The sequence below is a fragment of the Microcebus murinus genome, chromosome 23 (genome assembly GCF_040939455.1).
Source record: "Microcebus murinus isolate Inina chromosome 23, M.murinus_Inina_mat1.0, whole genome shotgun sequence".
NCBI classification, from domain to species: Eukaryota; Metazoa; Chordata; class Mammalia; order Primates; family Cheirogaleidae; genus Microcebus; species Microcebus murinus.
The window spans coordinates 1,723,279-1,743,163 of NC_134126.1; the positions used below are offsets into that span (position 1 = coordinate 1,723,279).

Sequence of the window (19,885 nt, forward strand, 5' to 3'; positions counted from 1 at the left end):
TGCGCTCGGGTGTGTGTGGCGGCGCGATTCACAAGCAGCTCTAGACGTTAAACCCAGGAGAAGCCAGGGAGTTCCCAACGCCCCAGGTGTCCTCAGCCCACGACTGGCTGCTGTGGGAATGCGAAGCCCGGCTCCTTGTCTCAGAGCGGGGTTCCCAGGAGGATCAGGCTGAAGCTGGGACTTGGCCTCAAAGTGTCCCCTCGCATGGCCACCCCCTTCCCCTTCCTGCTCCTCTACTCCTGGTGCCCCTCCATCCAGGGGCCAGACCTTAAAGAGTCACCGCAAGAGAATCCTGGTCCCAAAGGAGCCTTCTGGGGGACCGGTGCTGAGAGAGGTTGTGGGCATGGCCCGCTGGGGCTCTGCCCGACATAGGGCTGAGAGATGCCACCTCCCAGCTCTGGGTCCCTGCAGGAAGTGTTGGCAAGCACAGGGCCGGTCCTCCAAAGGCCCAGGTGCAGGGAGCCCAGGCCAAGCAGCCTGTGGAAGAAGCCACTTGCCGTGCCACCCCGGGAACAGGACTGCAGGCCCCGGCCCTTCCCACCTCCTCCTCCTCCTCCTCCTCCTCCCCCCCGCCCCGCCCCCACAGGGCACAGGGCTCAGAGACACCTCAGACTCTTGCTACCCAAAGTGCAAAGGGCATCAGTTGCTCCTCCAACCCCCCCCCCCCCCCCCCCGCCCAGCAGACCACGTTGTCCAGCCAGCCCCCGGGCCTCCCTGGGGTGCCCAGCACAAAAGTGCAGACACCCACCGGACCCTCAGTCTCAGTTTTCGGAGGTTTTTGCCACTCTAAGGACCCGCAGGCCAGCTGGGCCTTCGGGCAGGACAGAGAGCCCCGGAATCCGACGTGGAGAGCTGCGTGTACGTCCCCATCAGGAGGCGGTCCCCACCTCCGCGGCTCTCCCCTTGCGGGGAGCGGCAGCCCAGCCGGCAGCCGCAGGGCCTCAGGGAAGACACCAGGCTGGGCCCCCGCGGCACAGCGGGGGCACGTCCCCCGCACTCACGCGACTTAGGGACGGCTGCTGGAGACTGCTGCGGCCACCCTGCTGCCGGGTTTCTGGAGGGCTTCCTGGAAGCAGCATCCACACCAAGCCCTTGGAAGGCCCAGGCGACGGAGGAGCCGGTCAGGCAGGGGCCGAGGACGGTGAGAGGCCGGGCGGGAAGGAGCGTGTCAGGCAGGGGCAGAGGACGGTGACCGGCCGGGCGGGGAGGAGCCGGTCAGGCGGGGGCCCAGGACAGTGACGGGCCTGGCCGGGGAGGAGTGCGTCAGGCAGGGGCAGAGGAGACGGGCTGGGTAAGGGTTAGGGTTACAGTTAGGGCACAATTCACAATCCCAAAGACGTGGAAGCGACCCGAGTGCCCATCCATCCAGGAGTGCATCAATAAAATGTGGCGCGTGGACACCACGGAGTGCCATTCGGCTGTGAGGAGCAGCGGTGAGAGGGCGCCTCTCGTGTTCTCCTGGCCAGAGCTGGAACCCGTTCCAGTAAACCAAGTATCCCAAGAATGGACACACGAGCACCACGTGAGCGCGCTCACCAGCAAATTGGTACGAACGGATGGACGCCTAAGTGGACGGAGAGGAATCACCTTCATCGGGTGGGTGTCGGGCGGGTGGGGGGAGGGGAGGGGCATACACATCCATTAGGCATGGGGTGGGTGCGCACCGACTGGGGGATGGGCGCACTTGAAGCTCTGACCCGAGGGGGGAGGCTTGGAGAGGGCAAGGCACCCGACCTTAACATTGGTACCCCCACAATACGCTGGAACAACATGAGAGGTATATGAATAAGAACACAGGGGGGGCCGGGCGCGGTGGCTCACGCCTGTAATCCTAGCTCTCTGGGAGGCCGAGGCGGGCGGATTGCTCCAGGTCAGGAGTTCGAAACCAGCCTGAGCAAGAGCGAGACCCCGTCTCTACTAAAAATAGAAAGAAATTAATTGGCCAACTAATATATATAGAAAAACACAGCCGGGCGTGGTGGTGCATGCCTGTAGTCCCAACTACTCGGGAGGCTGAGGCAGCAGGATTGCTTGAGCCCGGAGATTGAGGTTGCTGTGAGCTAGGCTGACGCCATGGCACTCACTCTAGCCTGGGCAGCAAAACGAGACTCTGTCTCAAAAAATAAAAAAAAAAGAACACAGGGGGGAGGGCGGCACGGGCAACACATGTCACCTGAATACTTGTACTCCCATCATCTGCTTGAAAAGAGAGAGAAAAGAAAATGCAATCCTAGAGGTAAGAGACACTTTTTAAAAATAATGAATCCGAAGAGAAAAGTAAAAGGAGGCCTGTGGAGCAGGTCTGGGTGTGACTCCGGATCCCCCAACATCAGGTGCCACCACCAAAGATTCCTGCGTGTAGCCCATAGAACCCCAAAAGCAACGGGACGAGTTCTGGTCACATACTCCCTCAAAATGACATCCTGGCCTTCTTCTGGAACTCCCTCCCCTCTCAGACTCTCAAGGTTTCCTCCAGCGTGTCGGTTCCCACAGAGCAGACCTTTGGTCTGAGACCTGACAGTCCAGATGCCACGCATGCTGCCGCGTGGCGGCGGTGTCGCGGCTTGGGACAAGAGGAGGCCCCACGGTGCGGGCTGGGGCGCCAGGCACCGCGCGGGCGCTGAGGGTGGGGGTGACCCCCACCCCGGGCCGCCGCCGCGCTCCCAGAAAGGGGACAGAACAAGAGGCAAAAAAAAAAAAAAGCAGCAGCCTGTGGCACCCGGTATTCCCAGGCGGTCTCCCATCCAAGTACTAACCAGGCCCGACCCTGCTTAGCTTCCGAGACCAGACGAGATCGGGGGCGTTCAGGGTGGTGTGGCCCTAGACGGCGGCGGAGGGCGCCCCTGCCCCGCTCGAGAAGCCGAGCCTCTCTGGGCTTCCCCGCCGCCGCCTCCCGCCCCAGGCCCCGCGCCGGGCCGGGCCGGGCCGGTTGAGTTCGCCGGCCGGGTCCCGCTGGCTCCCAGGGACGGGGGTGATGGGCGGGGCGGGGCGGGGCGGGGCGGGGCGGGGCGGGGTGGGGGGCTGTCTCTCTATACACACACACACACACTCACACTCACTCACACTCACACAAGATGCGCCTCCACGGCTGGACTCGCCAAGGTGGAGCCCTCCCAGCCCCCCTCGTCTCCTCGCCCGGCCTCCTTCACCTACCCGCTGCCCACCCCCAGCGCGTCGCTGCCGCTGACTGCGCACGCGCGGGACGCTCGCCCTTTGACCCCAGCCAGGGGCCGCCCTCCCCCACAACCCCTTTCAGCTGTGCCCCCCCCCTCGCCCTGTGGGTGGGCTGCCGCCTATTCCCCCGGGCCAGGGCTGGGGCACAGCCAGTGTATGGGGCGTCTCTCTCTGGGGATGTGTCCCATGGGTGGGGTGGGGTGGCGTGGTTTGGGGGGTGCTGAAGAAATCAGTCCCCTCCATCTCCTACCTCTGGAAAACGCCCAAGCCCGTGGAGAACTGCCGGCACCGCTTCGTGGGGGCCGGGACCCTCCTCCGTGTCCTCCTGTGGCCCAGTCCAAGGGGCCTGGGCCTGGCCGGGGCTGCATTGGACCCCGACCACCCTGGCGTGTGGACTCGCTAAAAATCGGCCATTAGATATTGGATTCCAGCTTCCTGGAGGTCATTTCACTAATGAGTGCACCGGAAAGAGTTTCCTAATCCATCTGTGAGGGTGGCAACTGAAAGAGAATTTGAAAGCTGACAGAATAGGCGAGGGAAGGCATAGGAGATTTCCACACCCAGCAAGGAAGACTTTCCCGAAATGGAAGAAAGAAACGAGCAAACAGAGACACCGGTAGCCCGCCCGGAAAAGAGTCTGCCCCTGAGAGAAAGCACCCTGACCAGGTTCACCCGTGGGTGGGTGGCGAGCTAGCGGCATTCAGAAGAGCGAGGCCCGCAGTCTGTGCGGAAGACACCTGCGCTCGGGTGTGTGTGGCGGCGCGATTCACAAGCAGCTCTAGACGTTAAACCCAGGAGAAGCCAGGGAGTTCCCAACGCCCCAGGTGTCCTCAGCCCACGACTGGCTGCTGTGGGAATGCGAAGCCCGGCTCCTTGTCTCAGAGCGGGGTTCCCAGGAGGATCAGGCTGAAGCTGGGACTTGGCCTCAAAGTGTCCCCTCGCATGGCCACCCCCTTCCCCTTCCTGCTCCTCTACTCCTGGTGCCCCTCCATCCAGGGGCCAGACCTTAAAGAGTCACCGCAAGAGAATCCTGGTCCCAAAGGAGCCTTCTGGGGGACCGGTGCTGAGAGAGGTTGTGGGCATGGCCCGCTGGGGCTCTGCCCGACATAGGGCTGAGAGATGCCACCTCCCAGCTCTGGGTCCCTGCAGGAAGTGTTGGCAAGCACAGGGCCGGTCCTCCAAAGGCCCAGGTGCAGGGAGCCCAGGCCAAGCAGCCTGTGGAAGAAGCCACTTGCCGTGCCACCCCGGGAACAGGACTGCAGGCCCCGGCCCTTCCCACCTCCTCCTCCTCCTCCTCCTCCTCCCCCCCGCCCCGCCCCCACAGGGCACAGGGCTCAGAGACACCTCAGACTCTTGCTACCCAAAGTGCAAAGGGCATCAGTTGCTCCTCCAACCCCCCCCCCCCCCCCCGCCCAGCAGACCACGTTGTCCAGCCAGCCCCCGGGCCTCCCTGGGGTGCCCAGCACAAAAGTGCAGACACCCACCGGACCCTCAGTCTCAGTTTTCGGAGGTTTTTGCCACTCTAAGGACCCGCAGGCCAGCTGGGCCTTCGGGCAGGACAGAGAGCCCCGGAATCCGACGTGGAGAGCTGCGTGTACGTCCCCATCAGGAGGCGGTCCCCACCTCCGCGGCTCTCCCCTTGCGGGGAGCGGCAGCCCAGCCGGCAGCCGCAGGGCCTCAGGGAAGACACCAGGCTGGGCCCCCGCGGCACAGCGGGGGCACGTCCCCCGCACTCACGCGACTTAGGGACGGCTGCTGGAGACTGCTGCGGCCACCCTGCTGCCGGGTTTCTGGAGGGCTTCCTGGAAGCAGCATCCACACCAAGCCCTTGGAAGGCCCAGGCGACGGAGGAGCCGGTCAGGCAGGGGCCGAGGACGGTGAGAGGCCGGGCGGGAAGGAGCGTGTCAGGCAGGGGCAGAGGACGGTGACCGGCCGGGCGGGGAGGAGCCGGTCAGGCGGGGGCCCAGGACAGTGACGGGCCTGGCCGGGGAGGAGTGCGTCAGGCAGGGGCAGAGGAGACGGGCTGGGTAAGGGTTAGGGTTACAGTTAGGGCACAATTCACAATCCCAAAGACGTGGAAGCGACCCGAGTGCCCATCCATCCAGGAGTGCATCAATAAAATGTGGCGCGTGGACACCACGGAGTGCCATTCGGCTGTGAGGAGCAGCGGTGAGAGGGCGCCTCTCGTGTTCTCCTGGCCAGAGCTGGAACCCGTTCCAGTAAACCAAGTATCCCAAGAATGGACACACGAGCACCACGTGAGCGCGCTCACCAGCAAATTGGTACGAACGGATGGACGCCTAAGTGGACGGAGAGGAATCACCTTCATCGGGTGGGTGTCGGGCGGGTGGGGGGAGGGGAGGGGCATACACATCCATTAGGCATGGGGTGGGTGCGCACCGACTGGGGGATGGGCGCACTTGAAGCTCTGACCCGAGGGGGGAGGCTTGGAGAGGGCAAGGCACCCGACCTTAACATTGGTACCCCCACAATACGCTGGAACAACATGAGAGGTATATGAATAAGAACACAGGGGGGGCCGGGCGCGGTGGCTCACGCCTGTAATCCTAGCTCTCTGGGAGGCCGAGGCGGGCGGATTGCTCCAGGTCAGGAGTTCGAAACCAGCCTGAGCAAGAGCGAGACCCCGTCTCTACTAAAAATAGAAAGAAATTAATTGGCCAACTAATATATATAGAAAAACACAGCCGGGCGTGGTGGTGCATGCCTGTAGTCCCAACTACTCGGGAGGCTGAGGCAGCAGGATTGCTTGAGCCCGGAGATTGAGGTTGCTGTGAGCTAGGCTGACGCCATGGCACTCACTCTAGCCTGGGCAGCAAAACGAGACTCTGTCTCAAAAAATAAAAAAAAAAGAACACAGGGGGGAGGGCGGCACGGGCAACACATGTCACCTGAATACTTGTACTCCCATCATCTGCTTGAAAAGAGAGAGAAAAGAAAATGCAATCCTAGAGGTAAGAGACACTTTTTAAAAATAATGAATCCGAAGAGAAAAGTAAAAGGAGGCCTGTGGAGCAGGTCTGGGTGTGACTCCGGATCCCCCAACATCAGGTGCCACCACCAAAGATTCCTGCGTGTAGCCCATAGAACCCCAAAAGCAACGGGACGAGTTCTGGTCACATACTCCCTCAAAATGACATCCTGGCCTTCTTCTGGAACTCCCTCCCCTCTCAGACTCTCAAGGTTTCCTCCAGCGTGTCGGTTCCCACAGAGCAGACCTTTGGTCTGAGACCTGACAGTCCAGATGCCACGCATGCTGCCGCGTGGCGGCGGTGTCGCGGCTTGGGACAAGAGGAGGCCCCACGGTGCGGGCTGGGGCGCCAGGCACCGCGCGGGCGCTGAGGGTGGGGGTGACCCCCACCCCGGGCCGCCGCCGCGCTCCCAGAAAGGGGACAGAACAAGAGGCAAAAAAAAAAAAAAGCAGCAGCCTGTGGCACCCGGTATTCCCAGGCGGTCTCCCATCCAAGTACTAACCAGGCCCGACCCTGCTTAGCTTCCGAGACCAGACGAGATCGGGGGCGTTCAGGGTGGTGTGGCCCTAGACGGCGGCGGAGGGCGCCCCTGCCCCGCTCGAGAAGCCGAGCCTCTCTGGGCTTCCCCGCCGCCGCCTCCCGCCCCAGGCCCCGCGCCGGGCCGGGCCGGGCCGGTTGAGTTCGCCGGCCGGGTCCCGCTGGCTCCCAGGGACGGGGGTGATGGGCGGGGCGGGGCGGGGCGGGGCGGGGCGGGGTGGGGGGCTGTCTCTCTATACACACACACACACACTCACACTCACTCACACTCACACAAGATGCGCCTCCACGGCTGGACTCGCCAAGGTGGAGCCCTCCCAGCCCCCCTCGTCTCCTCGCCCGGCCTCCTTCACCTACCCGCTGCCCACCCCCAGCGCGTCGCTGCCGCTGACTGCGCACGCGCGGGACGCTCGCCCTTTGACCCCAGCCAGGGGCCGCCCTCCCCCACAACCCCTTTCAGCTGTGCCCCCCCCCTCGCCCTGTGGGTGGGCTGCCGCCTATTCCCCCGGGCCAGGGCTGGGGCACAGCCAGTGTATGGGGCGTCTCTCTCTGGGGATGTGTCCCATGGGTGGGGTGGGGTGGCGTGGTTTGGGGGGTGCTGAAGAAATCAGTCCCCTCCATCTCCTACCTCTGGAAAACGCCCAAGCCCGTGGAGAACTGCCGGCACCGCTTCGTGGGGGCCGGGACCCTCCTCCGTGTCCTCCTGTGGCCCAGTCCAAGGGGCCTGGGCCTGGCCGGGGCTGCATTGGACCCCGACCACCCTGGCGTGTGGACTCGCTAAAAATCGGCCATTAGATATTGGATTCCAGCTTCCTGGAGGTCATTTCACTAATGAGTGCACCGGAAAGAGTTTCCTAATCCATCTGTGAGGGTGGCAACTGAAAGAGAATTTGAAAGCTGACAGAATAGGCGAGGGAAGGCATAGGAGATTTCCACACCCAGCAAGGAAGACTTTCCCGAAATGGAAGAAAGAAACGAGCAAACAGAGACACCGGTAGCCCGCCCGGAAAAGAGTCTGCCCCTGAGAGAAAGCACCCTGACCAGGTTCACCCGTGGGTGGGTGGCGAGCTAGCGGCATTCAGAAGAGCGAGGCCCGCAGTCTGTGCGGAAGACACCTGCGCTCGGGTGTGTGTGGCGGCGCGATTCACAAGCAGCTCTAGACGTTAAACCCAGGAGAAGCCAGGGAGTTCCCAACGCCCCAGGTGTCCTCAGCCCACGACTGGCTGCTGTGGGAATGCGAAGCCCGGCTCCTTGTCTCAGAGCGGGGTTCCCAGGAGGATCAGGCTGAAGCTGGGACTTGGCCTCAAAGTGTCCCCTCGCATGGCCACCCCCTTCCCCTTCCTGCTCCTCTACTCCTGGTGCCCCTCCATCCAGGGGCCAGACCTTAAAGAGTCACCGCAAGAGAATCCTGGTCCCAAAGGAGCCTTCTGGGGGACCGGTGCTGAGAGAGGTTGTGGGCATGGCCCGCTGGGGCTCTGCCCGACATAGGGCTGAGAGATGCCACCTCCCAGCTCTGGGTCCCTGCAGGAAGTGTTGGCAAGCACAGGGCCGGTCCTCCAAAGGCCCAGGTGCAGGGAGCCCAGGCCAAGCAGCCTGTGGAAGAAGCCACTTGCCGTGCCACCCCGGGAACAGGACTGCAGGCCCCGGCCCTTCCCACCTCCTCCTCCTCCTCCTCCTCCTCCCCCCCGCCCCGCCCCCACAGGGCACAGGGCTCAGAGACACCTCAGACTCTTGCTACCCAAAGTGCAAAGGGCATCAGTTGCTCCTCCAACCCCCCCCCCCCCGCCCAGCAGACCACGTTGTCCAGCCAGCCCCCGGGCCTCCCTGGGGTGCCCAGCACAAAAGTGCAGACACCCACCGGACCCTCAGTCTCAGTTTTCGGAGGTTTTTGCCACTCTAAGGACCCGCAGGCCAGCTGGGCCTTCGGGCAGGACAGAGAGCCCCGGAATCCGACGTGGAGAGCTGCGTGTACGTCCCCATCAGGAGGCGGTCCCCACCTCCGCGGCTCTCCCCTTGCGGGGAGCGGCAGCCCAGCCGGCAGCCGCAGGGCCTCAGGGAAGACACCAGGCTGGGCCACCGCGGCACAGCGGGGGCACGTCCCCCGCACTCACGCGACTTAGAGACGGCTGCTGGAGACTGCTGCGGCCACCCTGCTGCCGGGTTTCTGGAGGGCTTCCTGGAAGCAGCATCCACACCAAGCCCTTGGAAGGCCCAGGCGACGGAGGAGCCGGTCAGGCAGGGGCCGAGGACGGTGAGAGGCCGGGCGGGAAGGAGCGTGTCAGGCAGGGGCAGAGGACGGTGACCGGCCGGGCGGGGAGGAGCCGGTCAGGCGGGGGCCCAGGACAGTGACGGGCCTGGCCGGGGAGGAGTGCGTCAGGCAGGGGCAGAGGAGACGGGCTGGGTAAGGGTTAGGGTTACAGTTAGGGCACAATTCACAATCCCAAAGACGTGGAAGCGACCCGAGTGCCCATCCATCCAGGAGTGCATCAATAAAATGTGGCGCGTGGACACCACGGAGTGCCATTCGGCTGTGAGGAGCAGCGGTGAGAGGGCGCCTCTCGTGTTCTCCTGGCCAGAGCTGGAACCCGTTCCAGTAAACCAAGTATCCCAAGAATGGACACACGAGCACCACGTGAGCGCGCTCACCAGCAAATTGGTACGAACGGATGGACGCCTAAGTGGACGGAGAGGAATCACCTTCATCGGGTGGGTGTCGGGCGGGTGGGGGGAGGGGAGGGGCATACACATCCATTAGGCATGGGGTGGGTGCGCACCGACTGGGGGATGGGCGCACTTGAAGCTCTGACCCGAGGGGGGAGGCTTGGAGAGGGCAAGGCACCCGACCTTAACATTGGTACCCCCACAATACGCTGGAACAACATGAGAGGTATATGAATAAGAACACAGGGGGGGCCGGGCGCGGTGGCTCACGCCTGTAATCCTAGCTCTCTGGGAGGCCGAGGCGGGCGGATTGCTCCAGGTCAGGAGTTCGAAACCAGCCTGAGCAAGAGCGAGACCCCGTCTCTACTAAAAATAGAAAGAAATTAATTGGCCAACTAATATATATAGAAAAACACAGCCGGGCGTGGTGGTGCATGCCTGTAGTCCCAACTACTCGGGAGGCTGAGGCAGCAGGATTGCTTGAGCCCGGAGATTGAGGTTGCTGTGAGCTAGGCTGACGCCATGGCACTCACTCTAGCCTGGGCAGCAAAACGAGACTCTGTCTCAAAAAATAAAAAAAAAAGAACACAGGGGGGAGGGCGGCACGGGCAACACATGTCACCTGAATACTTGTACTCCCATCATCTGCTTGAAAAGAGAGAGAAAAGAAAATGCAATCCTAGAGGTAAGAGACACTTTTTAAAAATAATGAATCCGAAGAGAAAAGTAAAAGGAGGCCTGTGGAGCAGGTCTGGGTGTGACTCCGGATCCCCCAACATCAGGTGCCACCACCAAAGATTCCTGCGTGTAGCCCATAGAACCCCAAAAGCAACGGGACGAGTTCTGGTCACATACTCCCTCAAAATGACATCCTGGCCTTCTTCTGGAACTCCCTCCCCTCTCAGACTCTCAAGGTTTCCTCCAGCGTGTCGGTTCCCACAGAGCAGACCTTTGGTCTGAGACCTGACAGTCCAGATGCCACGCATGCTGCCGCGTGGCGGCGGTGTCGCGGCTTGGGACAAGAGGAGGCCCCACGGTGCGGGCTGGGGCGCCAGGCACCGCGCGGGCGCTGAGGGTGGGGGTGACCCCCACCCCGGGCCGCCGCCGCGCTCCCAGAAAGGGGACAGAACAAGAGGCAAAAAAAAAAAAAAGCAGCAGCCTGTGGCACCCGGTATTCCCAGGCGGTCTCCCATCCAAGTACTAACCAGGCCCGACCCTGCTTAGCTTCCGAGACCAGACGAGATCGGGGGCGTTCAGGGTGGTGTGGCCCTAGACGGCGGCGGAGGGCGCCCCTGCCCCGCTCGAGAAGCCGAGCCTCTCTGGGCTTCCCCGCCGCCGCCTCCCGCCCCAGGCCCCGCGCCGGGCCGGGCCGGGCCGGGCCGGTTGAGTTCGCCGGCCGGGTCCCGCTGGCTCCCAGGGACGGGGGTGATGGGCGGGGCGGGGCGGGGCGGGGCGGGGTGGGGGGCTGTCTCTCTATACACACACACACACACTCACACTCACTCACACTCACACAAGATGCGCCTCCACGGCTGGACTCGCCAAGGTGGAGCCCTCCCAGCCCCCCTCGTCTCCTCGCCCGGCCTCCTTCACCTACCCGCTGCCCACCCCCAGCGCGTCGCTGCCGCTGACTGCGCACGCGCGGGACGCTCGCCCTTTGACCCCAGCCAGGGGCCGCCCTCCCCCACAACCCCTTTCAGCTGTGCCCCCCCCCTCGCCCTGTGGGTGGGCTGCCGCCTATTCCCCCGGGCCAGGGCTGGGGCACAGCCAGTGTATGGGGCGTCTCTCTCTGGGGATGTGTCCCATGGGTGGGGTGGGGTGGCGTGGTTTGGGGGGTGCTGAAGAAATCAGTCCCCTCCATCTCCTACCTCTGGAAAACGCCCAAGCCCGTGGAGAACTGCCGGCACCGCTTCGTGGGGGCCGGGACCCTCCTCCGTGTCCTCCTGTGGCCCAGTCCAAGGGGCCTGGGCCTGGCCGGGGCTGCATTGGACCCCGACCACCCTGGCGTGTGGACTCGCTAAAAATCGGCCATTAGATATTGGATTCCAGCTTCCTGGAGGTCATTTCACTAATGAGTGCACCGGAAAGAGTTTCCTAATCCATCTGTGAGGGTGGCAACTGAAAGAGAATTTGAAAGCTGACAGAATAGGCGAGGGAAGGCATAGGAGATTTCCACACCCAGCAAGGAAGACTTTCCCGAAATGGAAGAAAGAAACGAGCAAACAGAGACACCGGTAGCCCGCCCGGAAAAGAGTCTGCCCCTGAGAGAAAGCACCCTGACCAGGTTCACCCGTGGGTGGGTGGCGAGCTAGCGGCATTCAGAAGAGCGAGGCCCGCAGTCTGTGCGGAAGACACCTGCGCTCGGGTGTGTGTGGCGGCGCGATTCACAAGCAGCTCTAGACGTTAAACCCAGGAGAAGCCAGGGAGTTCCCAACGCCCCAGGTGTCCTCAGCCCACGACTGGCTGCTGTGGGAATGCGAAGCCCGGCTCCTTGTCTCAGAGCGGGGTTCCCAGGAGGATCAGGCTGAAGCTGGGACTTGGCCTCAAAGTGTCCCCTCGCATGGCCACCCCTTCCCCTTCCTGCTCCTCTACTCCTGGTGCCCCTCCATCCAGGGGCCAGACCTTAAAGAGTCACCGCAAGAGAATCCTGGTCCCAAAGGAGCCTTCTGGGGGACCGGTGCTGAGAGAGGTTGTGGGCATGGCCCGCTGGGGCTCTGCCCGACATAGGGCTGAGAGATGCCACCTCCCAGCTCTGGGTCCCTGCAGGAAGTGTTGGCAAGCACAGGGCCGGTCCTCCAAAGGCCCAGGTGCAGGGAGCCCAGGCCAAGCAGCCTGTGGAAGAAGCCACTTGCCGTGCCACCCCGGGAACAGGACTGCAGGCCCCGGCCCTTCCCACCTCCTCCTCCTCCTCCTCCTCCTCCCCCCCGCCCCGCCCCCACAGGGCACAGGGCTCAGAGACACCTCAGACTCTTGCTACCCAAAGTGCAAAGGGCATCAGTTGCTCCTCCAACCCCCCCCCCCCCCCCCCGCCCAGCAGACCACGTTGTCCAGCCAGCCCCCGGGCCTCCCTGGGGTGCCCAGCACAAAAGTGCAGACACCCACCGGACCCTCAGTCTCAGTTTTCGGAGGTTTTTGCCACTCTAAGGACCCGCAGGCCAGCTGGGCCTTCGGGCAGGACAGAGAGCCCCGGAATCCGACGTGGAGAGCTGCGTGTACGTCCCCATCAGGAGGCGGTCCCCACCTCCGCGGCTCTCCCCTTGCGGGGAGCGGCAGCCCAGCCGGCAGCCGCAGGGCCTCAGGGAAGACACCAGGCTGGGCCCCCGCGGCACAGCGGGGGCACGTCCCCCGCACTCACGCGACTTAGGGACGGCTGCTGGAGACTGCTGCGGCCACCCTGCTGCCGGGTTTCTGGAGGGCTTCCTGGAAGCAGCGTCCACACCAAGCCCTTGGAAGGCCCAGGCGACGGAGGAGCCGGTCAGGCAGGGGCCGAGGACGGTGAGAGGCCGGGCGGGCGGGAAGGAGCATGTCAGGCAGGGGCAGAGGACGGTGACCGGCCGGGCGGGGAGGAGCCGGTCAGGCGGGGGCCCAGGACAGTGACGGGCCTGGCCGGGGAGGAGTGCCTCAGGCAGGGGCAGAGGAGACGGGGGCTGGGTAAGGGTTAGGGTGACAGTTAGGGCACAATTCACAATCGCAAAGACGTGGAAGCCACCCGAGTGCCCATCCATCCAGGAGTGCATGAATAAAATGTGGCGCGGGGACACCACGGAGTGCCATTCGGCTGTGAGGAGCAGCGGTGAGAGGGCGTCTCTCGTGTTCTCCTGGCCAGAGCTGGAACCCGTTCCAGTAAGCCAGGTATCCCAAGAATGGACACACGAGCACCACGTGAGCGCGCTCACCAGCAAATTGGTACGAACGGATGGACGCCTAAGTGGACAGAGAGGAGTCACCTTCATCGGGTGGGTGTCGGGCGGGTGGGGGCAGGGGAGGGGCATACACATCCATTAGGCATGGGGTGGGTGCGCACCGACTGGGGGATGGGCGCACTTGAAGCTCTGACCCGAGGGGGGAGGCTTGGAGAGGGCAAGGCACCCGACCTTAACATTGGTACCCCCACAATACGCTGGAACAACATGAGAGGTATATGAATAAGAACACAGGGGGGGGGGGCCGGGCGCGGTGGCTCACGCCTGTAATCCTAGCTCTCTGGGAGGCCGAGGCGGGCGGATTGCTCCAGGTCAGGAGTTCGAAACCAGCCTGAGCAAGAGCGAGACCCCGTCTCTACTAAAAATAGAAAGAAATTAATTGGCCAACTAATATATATAGAAAAACACAGCCGGGCGTGGTGGTGCATGCCTGTAGTCCCAACTACTCGGGAGGCTGAGGCAGCAGGATTGCTTGAGCCCGGAGATTGAGGTTGCTGTGAGCTAGGCTGACGCCATGGCACTCACTCTAGCCTGGGCAGCAAAACGAGACTCTGTCTCAAAAAAAAAAAAAAAAAGAACACAGGGGGGAGGCCGGCACGGGCAACACATGTCACCTGAATACTTGTACTCCCATCATCTGCTTGAAGAGAGAGAGAAAAGAAACTGCAATCATAGAGGTAAGAGACACTTTTTAAAAATAATGAATCCGAAGAGAAAAGTAAAAGGAGGCCTGTGGAGCAGGTCTGGGTGTGACTCCGGATCCCCCAACATCAGGTGCCACCACCAAAGATTCCTGCGTGTAGCCCATAGAACCCCAAAAGCAACGGGACGAGTTCTGGTCACATACTCCCTCAAAATGACATCCTGGCCTTCTTCTGGAACTCCCTCCCCTCTCAGACTCTCAAGGTTTCCTCCAGCGTGTCGGTTCCCACAGAGCAGACCTTTGGTCTGAGACCTGACAGTCCAGATGCCACGCATGCTGCCGCGTGGCGGCGGTGTCGCGGCTTGGGACAAGAGGAGGCCCCACGGTGCGGGCTGGGGCGCCAGGCACCGCGCGGGCGCTGAGAGTGGGGGTGACCCGCACCCCGGGCCGCCGCCGCGCTCCCAGAAAGGGGACAGAACAAGAGGCAAAAAAAAAAAAAAAAAAAAAAGCAGCAGCCTGTGGCACCCGGTATTCCCAGGCGGTCTCCCATCCAAGTACTAACCAGGCCCGACCCTGCTTAGCTTCCGAGACCAGACGAGATCGGGGGCGTTCAGGGTGGTGTGGCCCTAGACGGCGGCGGAGGGCGCCCCTGCCCCGCTCGAGAAGCCGAGCCTCTCTGGGCTTCCCCGCCGCCGCCTCCCGCCCCAGGCCCCGCGCCGGGCCGGGCCGGTTGAGTTCGCAGGGACGGGGGTGATGGGCGGGGCGGGGCGGGGCGGGGCGGGGGGCTGTCTCTCTATACACACACACACACTCACACTCACTCACACTCACACAAGATGCGCCTCCACGGCTGGACTCGCCAAGGTGGAGCCCTCCCAGCCCCCCTCGTCTCCTCGCCCGGCCTCCTTCACCTACCCGCTGCCCACCCCCAGCGCGTCGCTGCCTCCCGCTGACTGCGCACGCGCGGGACGCTCGCCCTTTGACCCCAGCCAGGGGCCGCCCTCCCCCACAACCCCTTTCAGCTGCGCCCCCCCCTCGCCCTGTGGGTGGGCTGCCGCCTATTCCCCCGGGCCAGGGCTGGGGCACAGCCAGTGTATGGGGCGTCTCTCTCTGGGGATGTGTCCCATGGGTGGGGTGGGGTGGCGTGGTTTGGGGGGCGCTGAAGAAATCAGTCCCCTCCATCTCCTACCTCTGGAAAACGCCCAAGCCCGTGGAGAACTGCCGGCACCGCTTCGTGGGGGCCGGGACCCTCCTCCGTGTCCTCCTGTGGCCCAGTCCAAGGGGCCTGGGCCTGGCCGGGGCTGCATTGGACCCCGACCACCCTGGCGTGTGGACTCGCTAAAAATCGGCCATTAGATATTGGATTCCAGCTTCCTGGAGGTCATTTCACTAATGAGTGCACCGGAAAGAGTTTCCTAATCCATCTGTGAGGGTGGCAACTGAAAGAGAATTTGAAAGCTGACAGAATAGGCGAGGGAAGGCATAGGAGATTTCCACACCCAGCAAGGAAGACTTTCCCGAAATGGAAGAAAGAAACGAGCAAACAGAGACACCGGTAGCCCGCCCGGAAAAGAGTCTGCCCCTGAGAGAAAGCACCCTGACCAGGTTCACCCGTGGGTGGGTGGGTGGCGAGCTAGCGGCATTCAGAAGAGCGAGGCCCGCAGTCTGTGTGGAAGACACCTGCGCTCGGGTGTGTGTGGCGGCGCGATTCACAAGCAGCTCTAGACGTTAAACCAAGGAGAAGCCAGGGAGTTCCCAACGCCCCAGGTGTCCTCAGCCCACGACTGGCTGCTGTGGGAATGCGAAGCCCGGCTCCTGGTCTCAGAGCGGGGTTCCCAGGAGGATCAGGCTGAAGCTGGGACTCGGCCTCAAAGTGTCCCCTCGCATGGCCACCCCCTTCCCCTTCCTGCTCCTCTACTCCTGGTGCCCCTCCATCCAGGGGCCAGACCTTAAAGAGTCACCGCAAGAGAATCCTGGTCCCAAAGGAGCCTTCTGGGGGACCGGTGCTGAGAGAGGTTGTGGGCATGGCCCGCTGGGGCTCTGCCCGACCCAGGGCTGAGAGATGCCACCTCCCAGCTCTGGGTCCCTGCAGGAAGTGTTGGCAAGCACAGGGCCGGTCCTCCAAAGGCCCAGGTGCAGGGAGCCCAGGCCAAGCAGCCTGTGGAAGAAGCCACTTGCCGTGCCACCCCGGGAACAGGACTGCAGGCCCCGGCCCTTCCCACGTCCTCCTCCTCCTCCTCCTCCTCCTCCCCCCCGGCCCCCCCCCACAGGGCACAGGGCTCAGAGACACCTCAGACTCTTGCTACCCAAAGTGCAAAGGGCATCAGTTGCTCCTCCAACCCCCCCCCCCCCCCCCCGCCCAGCAGACCACGTTGTCCAGCCAGCCCCCGGGCCTCCCTGGGGTGCCCAGCACAAAAGTGCAGACACCCACCGGACCCTCAGTCTCAGTTTTCGGAGGTTTTTGCCACTCTAAGGACCCGCAGGCCAGCTGGGCCTTCGGGCAGGACAGAGAGCCCCGGAATCCGACGTGGAGAGCTGCGTGTACGTCCCCATCAGGAGGCGGTCCCCACCTCCGCGGCTCTCCCCTTGCGGGGAGCGGCAGCCCAGCCGGCAGCCGCAGGGCCTCAGGGAAGACACCAGGCTGGGCCCCCGCGGCACAGCGGGGGCACGTCCCCCGCACTCACGCGACTTAGGGACGGCTGCTGGAGACTGCTGCGGCCACCCTGCTGCCGGGTTTCTGGAGGGCTTCCTGGAAGCAGCGTCCACACCAAGCCCTTGGAAGGCCCAGGCGACGGAGGAGCCGGTCAGGCAGGGGCCGAGGACGGTGAGAGGCCGGGCGGGCGGGAAGGAGCATGTCAGGCAGGGGCAGAGGACGGTGACAGGCCGGGCGGGGAGGAGCCGGTCAGGCGGGGGCCCAGGACAGTGACGGGCCTGGCCGGGGAGGAGTGCCTCAGGCAGGGGCAGAGGAGACGGGGGCTGGGTAAGGGTTAGGGTGACAGTTAGGGCACAATTCACAATCGCAAAGACGTGGAAGCCACCCGAGTGCCCATCCATCCAGGAGTGCATGAATAAAATGTGGCGCGTGGACACCACGGAGTGCCATTCGGCTGTGAGGAGCAGCGGTGAGAGGGCGTCTCTCGTGTTCTCCTGGCCAGAGCTGGAACCCGTTCCAGTAAGCCAGGTATCCCAAGAATGGACACACGAGCACCACGTGAGCGCGCTCACCAGCAAATTGGTACGAACGGATGGACGCCTAAGTGGACAGAGAGGAGTCACCTTCATCGGGTGGGTGTCGGGCGGGTGGGGGGAGGGGAGGGGCATACACATCCATTAGGCATGGGGTGGGTGCGCACCGACTGGGGGATGGGCGCACTTGAAGCTCTGACCCGAGGGGGGAGGCTTGGAGAGGGCAAGGCACCCGACCTTAACATTGGTACCCCCACAATACGCTGGAACAACATGAGAGGTATATGAATAAGAACACAGGGGGGGGGGGCCGGGCGCGGTGGCTCACGCCTGTAATCCTAGCTCTCTGGGAGGCCGAGGCGGGCGGATTGCTCCAGGTCAGGAGTTCGAAACCAGCCTGAGCAAGAGCGAGACCCCGTCTCTACTAAAAATAGAAAGAAATTAATTGGCCAACTAATATATATAGAAAAACACAGCCGGGCGTGGTGGTGCATGCCTGTAGTCCCAACTACTCGGGAGGCTGAGGCAGCAGGATTGCTTGAGCCCGGAGATTGAGGTTGCTGTGAGCTAGGCTGACGCCATGGCACTCACTCTAGCCTGGGCAGCAAAACGAGACTCTGTCTCAAAAAAAAAAAAAAAAAGAACACAGGGGGGAGGCCGGCACGGGCAACACATGTCACCTGAATACTTGTACTCCCATCATCTGCTTGAAGAGAGAGAGAAAAGAAACTGCAATCATAGAGGTAAGAGACACTTTTTAAAAATAATGAATCCGAAGAGAAAAGTAAAAGGAGGCCTGTGGAGCAGGTCTGGGTGTGACTCCGGATCCCCCAACATCAGGTGCCACCACCAAAGATTCCTGCGTGTAGCCCATAGAACCCCAAAAGCAACGGGACGAGTTCTGGTCACATACTCCCTCAAAATGACATCCTGGCCTTCTTCTGGAACTCCCTCCCCTCTCAGACTCTCAAGGTTTCCTCCAGCGTGTCGGTTCCCACAGAGCAGACCTTTGGTCTGAGACCTGACAGTCCAGATGCCACGCATGCTGCCGCGTGGCGGCGGTGTCGCGGCTTGGGACAAGAGGAGGCCCCACGGTGCGGGCTGGGGCGCCAGGCACCGCGCGGGCGCTGAGAGTGGGGGTGACCCGCACCCCGGGCCGCCGCCGCGCTCCCAGAAAGGGGACAGAACAAGAGGCAAAAAAAAAAAAAAAAAAAAAGCAGCAGCCTGTGGCACCCGGTATTCCCAGGCGGTCTCCCATCCAAGTACTAACCAGGCCCGACCCTGCTTAGCTTCCGAGACCAGACGAGATCGGGGGCGTTCAGGGTGGTGTGGCCCTAGACGGCGGCGGAGGGCGCCCCTGCCCCGCTCGAGAAGCCGAGCCTCTCTGGGCTTCCCCGCCGCCGCCTCCCGCCCCAGGCCCCGCGCCGGGCCGGGCCGGTTGAGTTCGCAGGGACGGGGGTGATGGGCGGGGCGGGGCGGGGCGGGGCGGGGGGCTGTCTCTCTATACACACACACACACTCACACTCACTCACACTCACACAAGATGCGCCTCCACGGCTGGACTCGCCAAGGTGGAGCCCTCCCAGCCCCCCTCGTCTCCTCGCCCGGCCTCCTTCACCTACCCGCTGCCCACCCCCAGCGCGTCGCTGCCTCCCGCTGACTGCGCACGCCCGGGACGCTCGCCCTTTGACCCCAGCCAGGGGCCGCCCTCCCCCACAACCCCTTTCAGCTGCGCCCCCCCCTCGCCCTGTGGGTGGGCTGCCGCCTATTCCCCCGGGCCAGGGCTGGGGCACAGCCAGTGTATGGGGCGTCTCTCTCTGGGGATGTGTCCCATGGGTGGGGTGGGGTGGCGTGGTTTGGGGGGCGCTGAAGAAATCAGTCCCCTCCATCTCCTACCTCTGGAAAACGCCCAAGCCCGTGGAGAACTGCCGGCACCGCTTCGTGGGGGCCGGGACCCTCCTCCGTGTCCTCCTGTGGCCCAGTCCAAGGGGCCTGGGCCTGGCCGGGGCTGCATTGGACCCCGACCACCCTGGCGTGTGGACTCGCTAAAAATCGGCCATTAGATATTGGATTCCAGCTTCCTGGAGGTCATTTCACTAATGAGTGCACCGGAAAGAGTTTCCTAATCCATCTGTGAGGGTGGCAACTGAAAGAGAATTTGAAAGCTGACAGAATAGGCGAGGGAAGGCATAGGAGATTTCCACACCCAGCAAGGAAGACTTTCCCGAAATGGAAGAAAGAAACGAGCAAACAGAGACACCGGTAGCCCGCCCGGAAAAGAGTCTGCCCCTGAGAGAAAGCACCCTGACCAGGTTCACCCGTGGGTGGGTGGGTGGCGAGCTAGCGGCATTCAGAAGAGCGAGGCCCGCAGTCTGTGTGGAAGACACCTGCGCTCGGGTGTGTGTGGCGGCGCGATTCACAAGCAGCTCTAGACGTTAAACCAAGGAGAAGCCAGGGAGTTCCCAACGCCCCAGGTGTCCTCAGCCCACGACTGGCTGCTGTGGGAATGCGAAGCCCGGCTCCTGGTCTCAGAGCGGGGTTCCCAGGAGGATCAGGCTGAAGCTGGGACTCGGCCTCAAAGTGTCCCCTCGCATGGCCACCCCCTTCCCCTTCCTGCTCCTCTACTCCTGGTGCCCCTCCATCCAGGGGCCAGACCTTAAAGAGTCACCGCAAGAGAATCCTGGTCCCAAAGGAGCCTTCTGGGGGACCGGTGCTGAGAGAGGTTGTGGGCATGGCCCGCTGGGGCTCTGCCCGACCCAGGGCTGAGAGA

The 19,885-nt window shown here is 63.2% G+C and overlaps 5 non-coding genes across 5 annotated transcripts; all 5 read right to left on the reverse strand.

Annotated features, from left to right (window-relative positions):
• Positions 1-2,707: 2,707 nt before the first annotated feature.
• Positions 2,708-2,826, reverse strand: LOC142863899 (5S ribosomal RNA). The gene has a single exon (XR_012914564.1). It is a non-coding gene; the product is annotated as a 5S ribosomal RNA (ribosomal RNA).
• Positions 2,827-6,617: 3,791 nt separating this feature from the next.
• On the reverse strand, positions 6,618-6,736 carry LOC142863900 (5S ribosomal RNA). The gene has a single exon (XR_012914565.1). It is a non-coding gene; the product is annotated as a 5S ribosomal RNA (ribosomal RNA).
• A 3,782-nt stretch (positions 6,737-10,518) lies between these two features.
• LOC142863901 (5S ribosomal RNA) lies at positions 10,519-10,637 on the reverse strand. The gene has a single exon (XR_012914566.1). It is a non-coding gene; the product is annotated as a 5S ribosomal RNA (ribosomal RNA).
• Positions 10,638-14,441: 3,804 nt separating this feature from the next.
• On the reverse strand, positions 14,442-14,560 carry LOC142863903 (5S ribosomal RNA). The gene has a single exon (XR_012914568.1). It is a non-coding gene; the product is annotated as a 5S ribosomal RNA (ribosomal RNA).
• Positions 14,561-18,335: 3,775 nt separating this feature from the next.
• Positions 18,336-18,454, reverse strand: LOC142863904 (5S ribosomal RNA). Its single transcript, XR_012914569.1, has one exon. It is a non-coding gene; the product is annotated as a 5S ribosomal RNA (ribosomal RNA).
• Positions 18,455-19,885: the final 1,431 nt, after the last annotated feature.